The sequence below is a fragment of the Alligator sinensis genome, unplaced genomic scaffold (assembly GCF_000455745.1).
Source record: "Alligator sinensis unplaced genomic scaffold, ASM45574v1 scaffold1213_1, whole genome shotgun sequence".
In the NCBI taxonomy this organism is placed as follows: domain Eukaryota; kingdom Metazoa; phylum Chordata; order Crocodylia; family Alligatoridae; genus Alligator; species Alligator sinensis.
Genome location: NW_005842401.1, coordinates 261701 through 276237, shown reverse-complemented (window position 1 = coordinate 276237; position 14537 = coordinate 261701). Strand labels below are relative to the sequence as shown.

The 14537-nt window shown below is 44.6% G+C and overlaps 1 long non-coding RNA gene across 2 annotated transcripts in view; it reads left to right on the top strand.

Annotated features, from left to right (window-relative positions):
- Positions 1 to 14537, top strand: part of LOC112551281 — a 190577-nt gene that overhangs the window by 73314 nt on the left and 102726 nt on the right. Inside the window, exon 4 of one of the 2 annotated variants that reach the window (XR_003095550.1) lies at positions 13256 to 13645. The exons of the other annotated variant lie outside the window; for it this stretch is intronic. This is a non-coding gene — a long non-coding RNA (uncharacterized LOC112551281). Of the gene's footprint in view, positions 1 to 13255; positions 13646 to 14537 lie in introns of those variants that run through there. 2 annotated transcript variants of the gene reach the window in all.

Below are 14537 nucleotides of genomic sequence, written 5' to 3'. Positions count from 1 at the left end.
TTCATGGGTGTTAATGACTCTATCTTCTTTTTAATGGTCTTGATGTTCCAGTGATCAAGCTAGCCTTTGGTCTTCAATTCTGCTGTCTGTTAGCTGTTCCTGGTAATGAAGTTCCTATTTCACAGCTCTACAGCTTGTTTTTTACCCATTCCAATGATGTTTTATTTATTTTTGCTTCAATCTTAAATTGAATAATACAGCCCTAGGCCCCTGCTATATTAGTAAAGTTTTTAGTTTATTTTTAACTGGAGAAAAATGTATTGTTTTGCATGTGATGGTGCACCTCGCCACCTGCACTCCCCTTTTCAAAATTCTAGAACTGCCTATGGGAGGAGCTCTTTGTAAAATTTATAAAGCTTTTCATTAACATTTTTCAAATCTCTTCATCCTTCAGCCATACTGCTTATGAAACACCTGATAATGATGATAGGGGTAACTGGTACAACTGGTACATTGCAACCACTGGTTATGGCCTAATCATCCAGTTTATTTCACTAGTACTTTGTGCTTTACCTGCCTACTTACTTTAGCTGCCTGTCATCTCCCAATTAATTAGTCTGTTGGGGTAGGAGGTCTGGACCTAAGACATTGGCTACCCAACCCTTGATTTACTTATGAAGATTTATACCAGTGGTGTTCACCCTTTTCATCCAGTGGGCCGGATGAACAGTGCCCAGTCCCTCTGTGGGCCAGATCTGGCTGGTGGACCCAATCCAATGCTTGGGGTAGGCACAATGGGACCCTGTCTAGTCACATCAAGGGGAGTGGGGGGGCAGCCCAGCTTTGATCCAGCTGTGCAGGGGAAGGGGGCTTGGCTCAGGACCAACCTGGCCCTGTTTGGGTGGGGGGGGGGGGAGGAGGGTCCCATGGGAGGAAGAGGGCATGGCCAGCCCTGACCTTGCTGGGAGAGATGAAAGGGGTCATGGCTCAACCTCTGAGGGGGAAAGGGGTGTGACCTGTCCCCAAACCAGCCACACATGGGGACGGCACGTGGCCCAACCCTGTGGGGGGGAAAGGGGCATAACATGAAACCAACCTGGTTGTGTGAGAGGGAAGGCAGCATGGCCTAGCTTCAACCTGGATGGGTGCAGGGAAGAGGGAATGGTTTGGACATGCAGGGACAACCAGCTACGCAGGGATAGGGGACATGGTCTAGCCTGAACTCAGCCATGTAGAGGAAAGGAAGCTTGGCTCAGCTTCATTCTGGCCATGTAGGGAGAGGATTGTGGCCTGACTCCAACCCACCATGTGGGGTTTTGGCAGCCAGGAGAATTGTCAGTATTAACTGCCACTGTTCCCCCACTACCAAACTTCCTGATTCTTGGGGAGTCCCATGGGCTGGATTCCAAAGCTCTGTGAGCCACATTTGACCTACAGGCTGGAGATAGACCACTCTGATTTATATCTAAACTATTGTTACACAATAATTAGTAGACACTTTAAATTTAAGCCCAACATTTTCAACTTGAGCTGTGAGTCACATGGGTATTGCAGGATAAAACAGATAAATATTTAACACTAAATAGGAGCTTGAGCTCACCTCATGCTGATAAAGTGACTAACCATAAAGCCAAAACCATCTTCAAGGAACTAAATGAATACAGTCTCTGAGAAGTTATATTTCTATCATATTTAGTGAGACACTGTCCAAATACAAATAGGATTTTCACTTGAAGATTTTCTTGACAAAACCAATATCTGCATCATTAAATGAGATAATATACAACATAGAGCTGGTAAGATATTCCAAGCAGACCAGAGCAGATAGTTTAAAATTTACTGGAAAGATGTATTAGTATTTCTTCCTGAATGTACTTCTGTGGGGTCACAATATGTGGGTTCTCTTCTCACCTTGTAACTAATCGCTCATGAGATGTGCTTTCTTTTTCATAATTCAGTATGGAGAAAAGGTATATACTCTTGGGGACTAAGTCATAATTCTAAATAAGATAGTTGATTATCCTTGTACATTCTGTACATAACTAAATTGACCATAACTAATTTTGTGTTCATGTAATTGCCAATAGGATAAGTGTTTTGCACAAATAAGTTAAATGTTCCACTTTATAAACTGGAAACTTGCCTGCTGCAGTTGATAATGCCAGCTGGCTGCTGTTCCATGCAAGGCATTTGCTCTTTCTTTGACTAACATACTAATTGTTTGTTGTCCATTTTTATAAAGCAAAAGCAATACGAGGCTTGACTAAAGGAGTTGCATTTGATCCACTGATCTTCTCCCCAAAAGCTGGCACTCCTATAATCTCAGTTTTTACATTTAATCTTCTACATTTACTAAGCATCTGATAGCATAGGTTGTTACATACAGAATTGTAAGCCTTTCTAAAAGAGTCTCCAAGATGCCATCCTGCTTTGCCTTCTATATTTACTCTGTAAGGTATTGTTGGATGCATCTAAAAGAGATGCTTAACTGCACAGTAGCGTAGTTTACTGTGCAATAAACCTATGGATCTACACATGCATATGCTTATTATGCAGTAATCCTCACTAATCTTGAGTAAATTTGCTTCCTGCTAATGCAAGTAGTAAATTTACTTTTGATTAGTAATGGTGCAGTAGTGTTCATGTAGACACCTGCCTGGGACCGTTCACTCATGAGTAGTTTACTCACAAGTAAGCTGATCTCGGATCAAATGTACATGTAGACATAACCAATGTAATAAAAAATGGAACGTTGAAGGGCTATCCAAATATTTAGTGATCCAACATATTTACCTACTACCAGTGGAGTCCAGACCTTAAGATATGTCAGATATGAGTCTGAAGGGCTCATCTAACTCCTCATTTGTTCAGTTTGTAATAACATTACCTTAAAGTGTGGCTAGGAGCTCCATTCTGAAATCAAAGAGATTACAGTAGCAAGATGTAATAGCAGGGATATACAGGAAAGCTTGCAGACTCTCTGGGATACATCATGCTATTAGTCTCTGACCTTCCCTAAATGCCAAGTTTACAAGCTAAGAATGAAAACAAACAAAAAAATCTAATTTTAAAAAATAGTAGTTAATAGGAACTGTGTTTACTGGGATCTGATCTCTCGTGAGCAATCTGTCTCTTGCTGAGAATGAGCATGCTTGATGAGGTCATTTCCACAGATCCAGCACAGGTTAAAATTAAGGGAAAAAAATTAAAAACAACTGTGCCCTCTTAAAAAAGTATCAGGCTGTTACTAGTCATTATGTAGGTCTTACGGGAAAGTTCGGGGAAAGTTTTTAAACTTTAATTAGGATTTTTTGTTTGTTTGTTTTGGCTTTTCCTTCAGAGAATACTAGCTTTTCTTCAAGAAGCAGAGTTCTGAGCTGACTCAGAAAGTATTGCACAGTGGGAGAATCATAGCACTGTTGCAAGAGACTATGAATGTCTCATTTCAAGGTGATTTATTTTATTTTACTTCATGTGCACTGCACTAAATGTATAGAAACATTTGTATTTTGGACCATGTGGAATTTTAGCATTTAGCACAAATAAGCAGGTGCCATTTTTCCTGGACCTGCAAGAAATGTACACAGAGGATTGACTTAACACATGCTGAAATGAGTTTTAGTTGTATATCTGCTGGAAATATATATTTTAAGAAATCTATACAGCCCCCCGTTAACAGCTACCTTTTACACTAATCAGAGAAATTAAAATGATAGGGTGCTTGTAGACATTTTAAAAAGCAAACAAATGATGCTTTAAGCTTGGCATGCTCCTGCGCTGAGCCCTGTACATGCCCAGAAGAAGCAGTGTGTTAGTTGGACCTGGCTTGTCTGACATCTGTATAGACTGGGTGCTTTAGTGGGGCTTTTGGTGATTTAATCTAATAGTTGATTGAATCAGCTTTAGCTAAAAGTGCCAAAAAGCCCAAATTGCCTGATCTATACAGATGCTGCAGAGGTGGGTCCAAGTAACGTGCTGCTTCTTTTGGGAAAGCACGTTTTTGGTTTTTTTCCTTAACTTCTGCAAGCAGCCATAATTGAATAATGCTAGAATTGTGCTTAAAGGGCTCCCTCACTAACCTGTCTGTGGATGCCACTGAAAAGGTACACTGTTATGGTAACTCAGTGAATTTAAAAACATAACAAAGGAGGTAATATTGATTTACTCTATTTTAAACACTTAAAATGATGCAAAAGTAATTAGGAATTAAAGACCTAGATTCAGAAGTCACCATTCATAATACCAAGGTGAGACTGGTGCTTCCCTGTCCTTTGGTTCTAATACCCTTTAATTAGAATACTCTTCTGTTATATGGGCTGCCTTAGTCATAGGTATAACTTGAACAGAGGTCTCCTATTTTTCTGGAGCATCCATATCACTCTGTTACGGGCCTGTTGTAGAGTAAGTCTGTCTCAAGTCCTTCTTTTGAATAGTTGGAGCTGTTCCCTATTACTAGGAATGTGCCTTAGCCATCAGGCCATAGAAGCATTCCTGTGTTTCCTTGCCGCCTCAGTTTTGTGAATAATGCCTTATACAAATGGACACATGTACATTTGTTTCATAGTTGGTAGGGTCAGAAGGGACCTAAGTAGATCATCAAGTCCGACCCCCTGCCATGGGCAAGAAAGAATGCCATGGTCAAATGATCCCAGCTTGGTGTCTATATGGCCTCCTTTTGAAGACCCCCTTCAGGTAGGAGCGAGCACCACTTCCCTTGGAAGTTGATTCCAGATCCTAGCCACCCTGACTGTGAACTAGTGCCTCCTGATAGCTAGCCTGAATCTACTCTCCATCAACTTATGGCTGTTATTCCTTGTTACTCTTGGTAGTGGTCGGGGGAACAGGGACTCTCCCATTGCCTGCTGGTCTCCCTTGGTCAGTTTGTAGACAGCCACCAGATCCCCTCTCAACCTTCTCTTGTGAAGGCTGAACAGGTTCAGGTCCTGTAGTCTCCCCTCATAGGGCCTGCCTTCCTGCCCCTGATCATGCGAGTGGCCCTACTCTGGACCCTCTCAATGCTGTCCACATACCTCCTGAAGTGCGGTGCCCAGACCTGGATGCAGTACTCCAACTGTGGCATAACCAGTGTCGCATAGAGGGGGGGGAGGATCACTTCCTTGGACCTGCCTGTGATGCATCTATGGATGCATGACAAGGTGCGGTTACCCTTCCTGACCGCGTCCCCAAATTGTCAGCCCATGTTCAACTTGCAGTCAATAATGACTGCAAGATCCTTTTCTGCCTCTGTGCTGATGAGAAGGGAGTTCCCCAGCCTGCAGGTATGCTGCTGGTTCTTCCTCCCCAGGTGCAATACCTTGCACTTGTCAGTATTGAAACCCATCCTGTTCTCATCCGCCCACCCCTGTAACCTGTCCAGATCTGATTGCAGACTATCCCTCTCCTCTAATGTGCCCACTTCTCCCCATATCTTAGTGTTGTCCATGAATTTGAATAAGTTGCTTTTCACCCTCTCATCCAAGTCGCTAATGACGATGTGGAACAGTGCGGGCCCAAGGACCGAACCCTGGGGAAACCCCACTGCTCACATCCCTCCAGGTCAAAAATGACCCATCCAGCACCACTCTCTGGGTGTGATCCTCCAGCTAATTAGTGACCCATCTGACCGTGTAGGCATCAGCACCACAGTCGCCTAATTTTTTTATGAGAATGGGGTGAGAGATGGTGTCGAAGGCCTTCCTAAAGTCCAGAAAGGCTACGTCCATGGCAACATCTGCATCTAAGGCTTTTGTGACCTGGTTGTAGAAGGTCACCAGGTCGGTCTGACAGGACCTGCCTCTAATGAACCCATGTTGGTTGACCCTTGGCATAATCTCCCCTGTTGGTCCCTCACAGATATGCACCTGTATAATTTTCTCAAAGAGCTTCCCCAGAACCGAGGTAAGACTAATGGGCTTGTAGTTTCTGGATTCTCCTTCCTCTCTTTTTTGACAATGGGGACCACATTGGCCCTTTTCCAGTCCTCTGGCACCTTGCCAGAGCACCATGAGTGCTCGTAAAGCTGTGCCAGGGGTCCTGCAATGACCCTGCTAATTCCTTCAGTACTCTAGGGTGGAGATAGTCAGGACCTGCTGATTTGAACACATCTAGTCCCACCAGAAGTTCCCTGGCTAGGTCCTCACTGACCCTGGGCTTGGTTGTGCATCCCCTGGGACCATTGGGATCCCAGTGTGGGGGATGACTTGGTCCTTGCTCAGAAAAATGGAGGCAAAGAAATTGTTAAAGAGATTAGCTTTGTCATGTGGTGTGACCACCAGATTTCCTAGTGTGTCCTGCAGGGGCACCATGTTACCTGGTACCTTCTTTTTACCCCCTATGTATTTAAAAAAGGACTTCCTGTTATTCTTCATCCAGGTTGCTAGTCCCAGTTCCATTTCCACCTTAGCCTTCCTAATAGCCCCCCAATAATCTCGAACCAAGGAGGTATAATCCTCCTTGGTGATGGCCCCTCCCTTCCATTGGGTGTATGCCTCCTTTTTAGCTTTGAGACATTCCTGGATACTTTTGATGAGCCATGGGGGCTTTTGAACCCTCTTGCCCCCTTTGATCATGTTGGGAATGTCACCCTTTGGGCTTGTAGGATCATCTCCTTAAGCAATGACCACTCTTCTTGGACTCTCAACTCCCCTCCCTTCTGGGACCTCAGAGCCTGCCTGAGTAGTCTCCTTACCTCATTGAAATCTGCCCTCCTAAAGTCCAGGGCTGCTGCCTTGCTGCAGGACTTTGATGCCCTGCGCTGGATGGTGAATTCCAGTAGGTGATGATTGCTATTGCCCAGGTGGTTGAGCACCCACAGTCCCCTCGCCTGTGACCAGCACCAGGTCCAACAAGCCATTTCCCCTGGTGGGACTGTGCACCTCCTGGGTTAGATGGAGGTCCTGTAACTTGGCTAGAAACCTACGTGAGTGGTCAGACCTGGCTGACTGCTCTTCCCAGCAGATGTCCAGATAGTTTAGGTCACCCATGATCACCATATCCTTTGACTTAACTGCCTCCACAAGCTGACCTGAGAATTCCCGGTCCAGCTCTTCCCCCTGGTTGGGTGGCCTGTAGTAGACCCCCACCATTAAGTCCCTTTCCCCCCAACCCCCTTGTATTCTGACCCAGAGCACTTCAGTCTGCCCCTCCTCTGACCCAATGTTGTTTGTTGAGGATATGTATTGCTCTTTGATGTAGAGCGCCACACCCCCACCTTTCCTCCCTTTTCTATCCCACCTGTACAGCCTACAGCCCTTGATGTTCACCGCCCAGTCGTGCGTTGGATCCCACCAAGTTTCAGTGAGCCCCACTATGTCTGGGTTTGTGTTAGCTAGCAGGAGGGCAAGTTCCTCCTGCTTGTTCCCCATACTATGAGCATTGGTGTAGAGGCATTTAAGGCCTCCTGAAGGTGCATGCACTGCCCCCTAATCCCAGGATTATCTGGGCCCCTGTCTCTTACCTGGGTATGTCTTGTGCTTGTCACCTGTCTTGGCTGGGCTGTTCTTGTGGGTGACTTTTAATTCGGTGTTCCGTGGCTCCCTCCGTCCTCATCCTCCCCTTCCCCCAACGAGCCTAGTTTAAAGCCCGCCGGAGGAGATCAGCCAACTTCAAACTTTGGAGCCATTTCAAAAGGGTAGAAGTTGTTACATTCTAACTGTTATCTGTGAATGAGCTGAGAATGATTCAGATGTAGCAAAACTGTTCCAAATTTAACTGTGCTTTATCCTAAAACTTAGAATGGCTTTTGCATTTCCCCCCCTATTTTTGGCTGCAACTACTAACTGAATTCAATACAAGTTCAGAAGTGTTTTGGTTGCCCAAAAATTATTCATAACCATCCTAAGACTAGAAAACTGTAAAGGGTACCTACAGACATGTTTGCTCATGTTCTAATTAGAGCATGTTGGAGTAGACTCAATTAATTGTGTCTGCTCTGTGTTCTAATTAGAATGCTTCAGTGTCGCCTCACTGTAACAGGCATTAAGCCTCCACATGTTTTTAAATGGCTGTGGGGGCACTTAATCTGAAGCTTGTTGAACAAGTTTTAGATAAAGTGTCCCACGGCCATTGGCAAATGCTCAGGGGCTTAATACATGTGACAGTGAGCCATGTTAATGAGAGCAGCTGTCTGGGAACCGCTTTAATTAAAATGCCACTCCCGAGTACCTATAGGCAGCTAAAGATCACAAGAACACCTGATAACACATGCATGTGGTCTCTCAGAGATCTGGCAGTGAATACCTCATGCATCCCTCTTGCAAATATTGTTATTTCTTGAGTATTCCCACCTGTAAAATGGGATTTACCCAATAGTAATGGATAACATTTACCCAGCTTTGTGGGGTACTCTTGGAATGAATTGTTGTAAAGTGCTTTGAAGATTAAAAGAATGATAAGAACTATATATGTTATTAATCATACGTCTTATTGCTTTCAAATGTCAGGCATTGAAAATTATGTCTTGCATTCTGAAAACCCTGTTATTGGACTGTCCATTTTCCCCTATTTTATGAAAGTCACATTTCATGCATTTTGAGCCATTGCAATATGGATTTTTTTGCATGAAGCAAGCACCAAAACATGGCATTTATGGAGTTTGTAACAAAAAGCATTTTTGGAGAGCTGCACCATATGTTTCTATTTCCTGTTAATGGAGCGAGTACGATTTGTTAACAGCCAGCAAATGCATACATTGACAATATAGCCTAATGTTGGTGCCAAAACCCTACAGCATCTTGGTTCACAAGATATGCATTTGACTGGATGATTTACATGTTTCTTATTTTGCTTGCAGCAGGTTTACTGAGAGAGAGAGAGAGATTTACTCTGAAAAATCAGTACGCTGGTTTTGAGGAGACACATTAAACAGTTTAAACCAGCAGTGCCTTCTAGCAATTTAGTAGCTTCCCTGCTGTAGTATCTCCCAGTACTTTCTAAATATTGCATGAGGTACTTAAAGGTGAGGACACAGCTGTTGTGAATATCCATATCCATAAATCATTATTAATGACATGGCTTACTGACAGAGTTCTCTGGGTGACTGTTGCGCCTGCCTCAAATGAGACTGACAATGCCTTTAAAAATGCATCAGTTCTGTTCACTCTTTACATTGCACAAGCTTATCAAACATTATTAACCCTGTTATTTCTTGGGCAGAATGTAATAAATGCTCCCACACTTTTCTTTTCTCCTGTGGCTTCTGTGAAATCTATTTTGGCAAACAGTGACTGAAACAAGTCTTTCAAATTAGCAGGCTAGGAAAGTAAGAAAGATGGCTGGAAATATAGGTTGTCCTGATCCTCAAAGTAATCACCTTTATAGCACCCTTTACAGTTGGTAATGCTCTATAATACCTTTACATATACTGCTTGATACCCTCATAAGCCATACAGTGCTGTCAGAGACTAGCTTTGTCAGGGAAAGATGCCATAAGATTGACATTAAGAACATAATATGTCTCACTAGGCTTGTGGGGGTTATTGGAATCTGGATATTTTCCAGGCAAAAATGTGCATATGTGCATTATATTTAGAACCACCCAAGAAAATGAATAAAGTCATGAAAAATAGTTTCCTTTTCTTCATTGAAATTTCATTTGTTTGGACATTTTCAGGCCTACTCTAATTATATTAGCCTAGGATAATATATCTGGTGGTTTATTGACTGCTGTCTAGACAAATTTTATGGTTCTCATATGTCAGAAAGCATTACTATAGCTCACAATATAAACTAAAGCTACTGGGCAGAGTGTGCATGGTTTTTTTTGTTTGGTTTGGGTTGTTTGGTTTTTCTTTTTCGTTTTACATATTAGTCTGTCTGATTTTGTTTGTTTTTTATTCAAACAGTTAGAAATTTTCTTCCTGCCTCTTTGTCATGTACAAGCCTGTTTTTAAATGTTAGTTTTCTTCACACTTCTCAATGGCCCAAGGGAGAGGATGCAGAAGGATGGATTTTCTATAATACAGAGCAATACTGGGCAATACAGAGGAGTGATGAAGGCAGACATGAGATAAGAAGAATAATTTTTATCAGTAACCTGCAGTAATAGAAATCTCAGCTTTTCTTCAACCTCTGTCTTATACCATTTTAAAATGGGACCTTTGTGACTAGGAGTACACACTGGATGTCTCCACATTTTGTGATTTTACAGAGGAAAGTCAGCTTCCTGCCATAGGCCTAAACTTTTCTTTTTAGTTGTCAAAGACTAGGAACTCTGCATTAAATAGTACTAGCTTTTCACACAATTAGCTAATTGGTCACATCATTACAAAATACATTCTCAAGGGATATTCACTGAGCAAGAAAAGAATCTCTCTCACACATGCACACATGCTTGGGGCATTAGCCCAGATGGACACAATTTTCTTGTCAGGAAGAATCTGAAAGACTGTACATTGATGAATTTATTGGCACAACCTCATTTGAAATATGATTTGATTTAACTAATAATGGAGCTGGAGCTATACAAAAATAAAATTGATGAACAGATCAGAGAAGCTAAGGAACCTTTCCACTGAGAGAGTCATATTAGCTAAATAAATACAGAGGTGGGAGCTTGATGCCAAAATAAGGCAGATATTTTGAAAAAGAGACCATGAGACTAAAGCTGGGTAGATACAGTCCATCAATAGACACTGAGGCTAGGGACCGAAATGACACATAAGCCAGTATAAGTGACTGGAGATCAGTTCAACTCTGTAACATAACAAGGCTAGGGACAGAAGTTATACATTAGCTATTTTAAGTGATCAGAAACTGGTTAAAACCTTTAAAGAACAGAAGTTTAGTGCACTTAAACTGCTTTCAAAATGGCTGAAACTGCTTTAAGATAAATTTGGATGGATGTGGTATCAGACTTAACAGATATAGGTAAACCTGGTTTATGGAACTTCTGTCCCAGATCCCCTCTCAATTCAAATTAACTCATAGTCCTCCAGGATCCCAGGATGCTATGCAGCCCTGGTCTGTGCTCTCTGCTCCAGCAGAGCAGGGCTGGCCCTGCCCCGGCCTGTCAGTCAGGGCTTTTTCATCCCCTACAGCTGGGAGCCATGCCGATTCCCCTGGCCCTGTCCCCATACCTGCCAAGGGGCACAGCCCAGTTGGGGGTCTGGAGCCAGGCAGGAGGAAGATTTCCCCCCACTCCCTCCTTAGCTGGCCTGCTGGGAGTCTGGCCATGTTCCCTCCTTGGCCAGCAGTCCAGTTAAGGAGGGAGAAGTGGGGGAGAGGGAAACGCCTCCTTCCTTCTGGCTCCAGACTCCCAGCTGTGCCTGGCACAGGCAGAGGGGAAGTTTTCCCCTGTCACTCCCTCTGAGGCTGGCCCGTGGCCAAGGAAGAGGTGTGGTCTGATGACCAGCATGGCTTCCAGCTCGGGCAAGGGGAGTAAAACTCCCAATGTGGGCTTCTCCTTTGCTAGCACCAGAGCCAGGAGGGGGTGAGCAATTTTCTCATCCCACTCCCTCCTCAGCCAGCCCACTGGCCAAAGAGGGGCATGACTAGGGTACTCACCCAGCTCCTAGCTATGGGTGGGTGGGGAGTGGGGTGAGAGGGAGAAACTACCCTCTGGGGGCTTCCCTCCCATCCCCTTTCCCCCATGCCAAGGAGACCCCAGCTGGTGGTCTGGTGGGGAGGGTTCCCTCCCCAGCCTGCCTGGGGATGAGGAAGGGTTGTAGCAAGGGGACTTGCCCAGCTCCCAGCTGTGGACACAGGGGATAAAGGGAGAAATACCCCACCAGGGACTTCTCCCCTCCCTGATTCTTCCATGCTGGGGAGACCTTGGCTGGGGGTCAGATGCTGGGGAGGGGAGGTTTCCCCCTATGCCCACTCCTCAGCTGGCCAAAAGGCTGAGAGGTGTGCTTTAGCACCCCCCTCCCCCCACCCCCCTGGCTATTGGTATGGGCCACTGCAGGCGTCTGGCTGTCTTTCTGGTTTGAAAAGGGAACATCAGTTCATTTTCTTATTGGTTTAATCAGGGCAGTTTAGACAAAACTGCAAAGATTGACTCAATTCAGTCTTGGGCTTTTGACTGTCTGTAGTTCACCCAGAAGTTCAGTCCACATAAACCTCTTGAAAAATAGACAAAACTAGTTTAAGATAAGCCTGGATGGATGTAGTATCCAGATTAATTTATTTAGGTTGAATCATTTTATTGAACTGTCCCAGATCCCCTCCAGGTTCAAGTTAACTCACAGCCCCCCAGCATCCCAGGATGCTTTGCACCTCCCCCACAAACTGCCCTTTTCAAGGTGGGTGGGATAGTCTTGGCCCAAGCTGTCTGCTCCAGCTGAGCAGGGAGGTGTGCTCTAGCTCCCCCTGGCTTCTAGTCTAGGCCAGTGCAGGCATGTGGCTGCATTTTTGGAATCAGAAGTGAATGGCTGTTCACTTGCTTATTGGTTCAATCTATGGAGCTTAGATTAACTTGCAAAGTTTAAATCAATTCAGCCTTGGGCTTTGTGACTGTCTGTACTTAGCCTGAGAGACAGTGACCCATGAATAGCCAATACCCTCAGAGTCAGCATACTTGTATGGAATGTGGAAGATGGAATCAAGTTCTTGGTAGGCATCAGACAGAGCAGGTTCTTGAATCTGGGAGTCCCATCTTCCTGGAGAGTACTTTCATGCACAGGCAATCAGGTATCCATGTGGCCAAAAATTCCATTCTTGAATTGAGAAATATTTTCTGAGTTTTGACAGCTGGCATTTTCTGCCAAAAATTACTCCTTGCAAGGATGTCAAAGAGATGACCCATGGCCTGGATTCAGCCAGTGGAGCCCTATCATATGGCCCACAGTAGTCTTGGACTACTACACTGCATGTAGTACATGCCAACCCTGCCCCTGCATGCTAAATAAAGTGCATGGAGCCTATGTGGTGCAGGTTGCACATGGTATAAAGGCTGGAGCTGGCATGTGCTGCACACAGAGTGTGGGGCTAATCTCAGGTGTTTACTACATATGGCACCTTTGAACCATGATGGATTTGGGGCTAGTCTGGATGTGGCATGCAAATCAGCTGCATGCGCCAGATTTACATGCAGGGCCAGGCTGGCACAAGTACCACATGTGACATGTATCCTGGACTGGGCCCATGTGCTGTATGCCACACCAGGCTGGGATGGTGTGTGCTGCATGTGGCATGAAGGGGCTGGAGTTGCACGTGTGATTTATGCAACATGCAAAGCTGGTCCAGGGCATGAGCTCCAGGCAGCACCTATACTGGCTTCACCCTGTGGGCTGATTCCTGCAAATTGGGGTTGTCTGTGGGCCCAGTCTGGCCTGGCATCAAATAGATGTAATTCTGACCTTCTTCCCTTTTATTCCAGCATCAAAAGTTGAAGATCTAGTTCTCTACACCTCATATCTACTGTAATTTTCTGAAGGAAGCTGTCATACATCCTTGTATTAGAGGAAAGCTGTGGAAGTAAAACTAAGACAGACAAATTTAAATTTTGTCAATATTATTAAGAGCTGTGTTCCCATTCAAGCAAGCTAGTATCAATTGAGTATGTGTGTGCTTACGAGCATTAGGATTGATCTGCACAAAAAATTTAGTAGACCACATGCTGAAAAAGCTAATGACTTGGTGTATCTCTATGTATCATAATGGCAGATACAGAAGACTGCTAGATCTAACTGCTTAATAGACAGGGCACTCATTTACCATGTTCTACTTTTTTTTTCATTTGGACAATATACTTGTCTGTGGATTGTACATGCTCACAAAATAAATAAGAATGTATACTGTGTGATTCCTTTTTATTTCAAAATACCTTTTTTCTTAGAAAAAAAGAGAGATTGGGGTATGTAACAGGGAACCCAAATACTGTTACTTGGGCACAATGGAGGGAGAGGAGAAGGGACTGTAACAGGGAGTCAGGAGGCCCCTGTCACTTTAAGAGGATGCAGCAGGTTAAGCCAGGTGTGTGGGGATGTAGCTGCAGGAGTGCAGGCTGGCCTTTAATTAAGAGAATAAAACCCCTATGCCAGGCTGGGGAGGGCACATGACAGAAAGGGGGCATGGCTTCCAGAAATATAAACCCAGAGCATGAACCAGAGTGGGCAATCAGACCCTGCAGGCTGCATGGAAAGGAGCATTCCCCAGGGAAGCAGACTATGGGAAGCAGTGCTCAGGGATACCTAAGCTACCCACAAGGGTGAAAGTAAGCTATCCCTGGGAATTATAGGTTATGATCGGATATTGACAGAGGGATGAACTTTATGGAAGCAATTTGCTTGCATTTTGGTTGTGCTGGTGTATGTTTGTTTGTTTTTGTTGAATAACCAGAGGACTGGGAGTGGCTGTAGGGGTGGAGAAGGCCATGAGTGCTGGGAGTGGCTGTAGGGGGGGAGAAGGCCATGAGGGGGGTACCTGGTGGGCATCCTCCACTGCAAGGTTGAGGCCTGAAGAGCTAGGTTCCAAATCAGTGGACCTGAACTGAGGGCCTCAGCTAGATTAAAAAGGGGCTGAGGCCCAGCAGGCTGAAGCATGGACAAAGGGGTCCAAGGAGCCCAATGTTAGCCTGGACAGAAAGAGAAAGTCTTGACTTTGGAGGTTGGGATCTGAACTCCAAGGCAAGCAGGCCAGGGTAAGCCCACAGAGTAGGA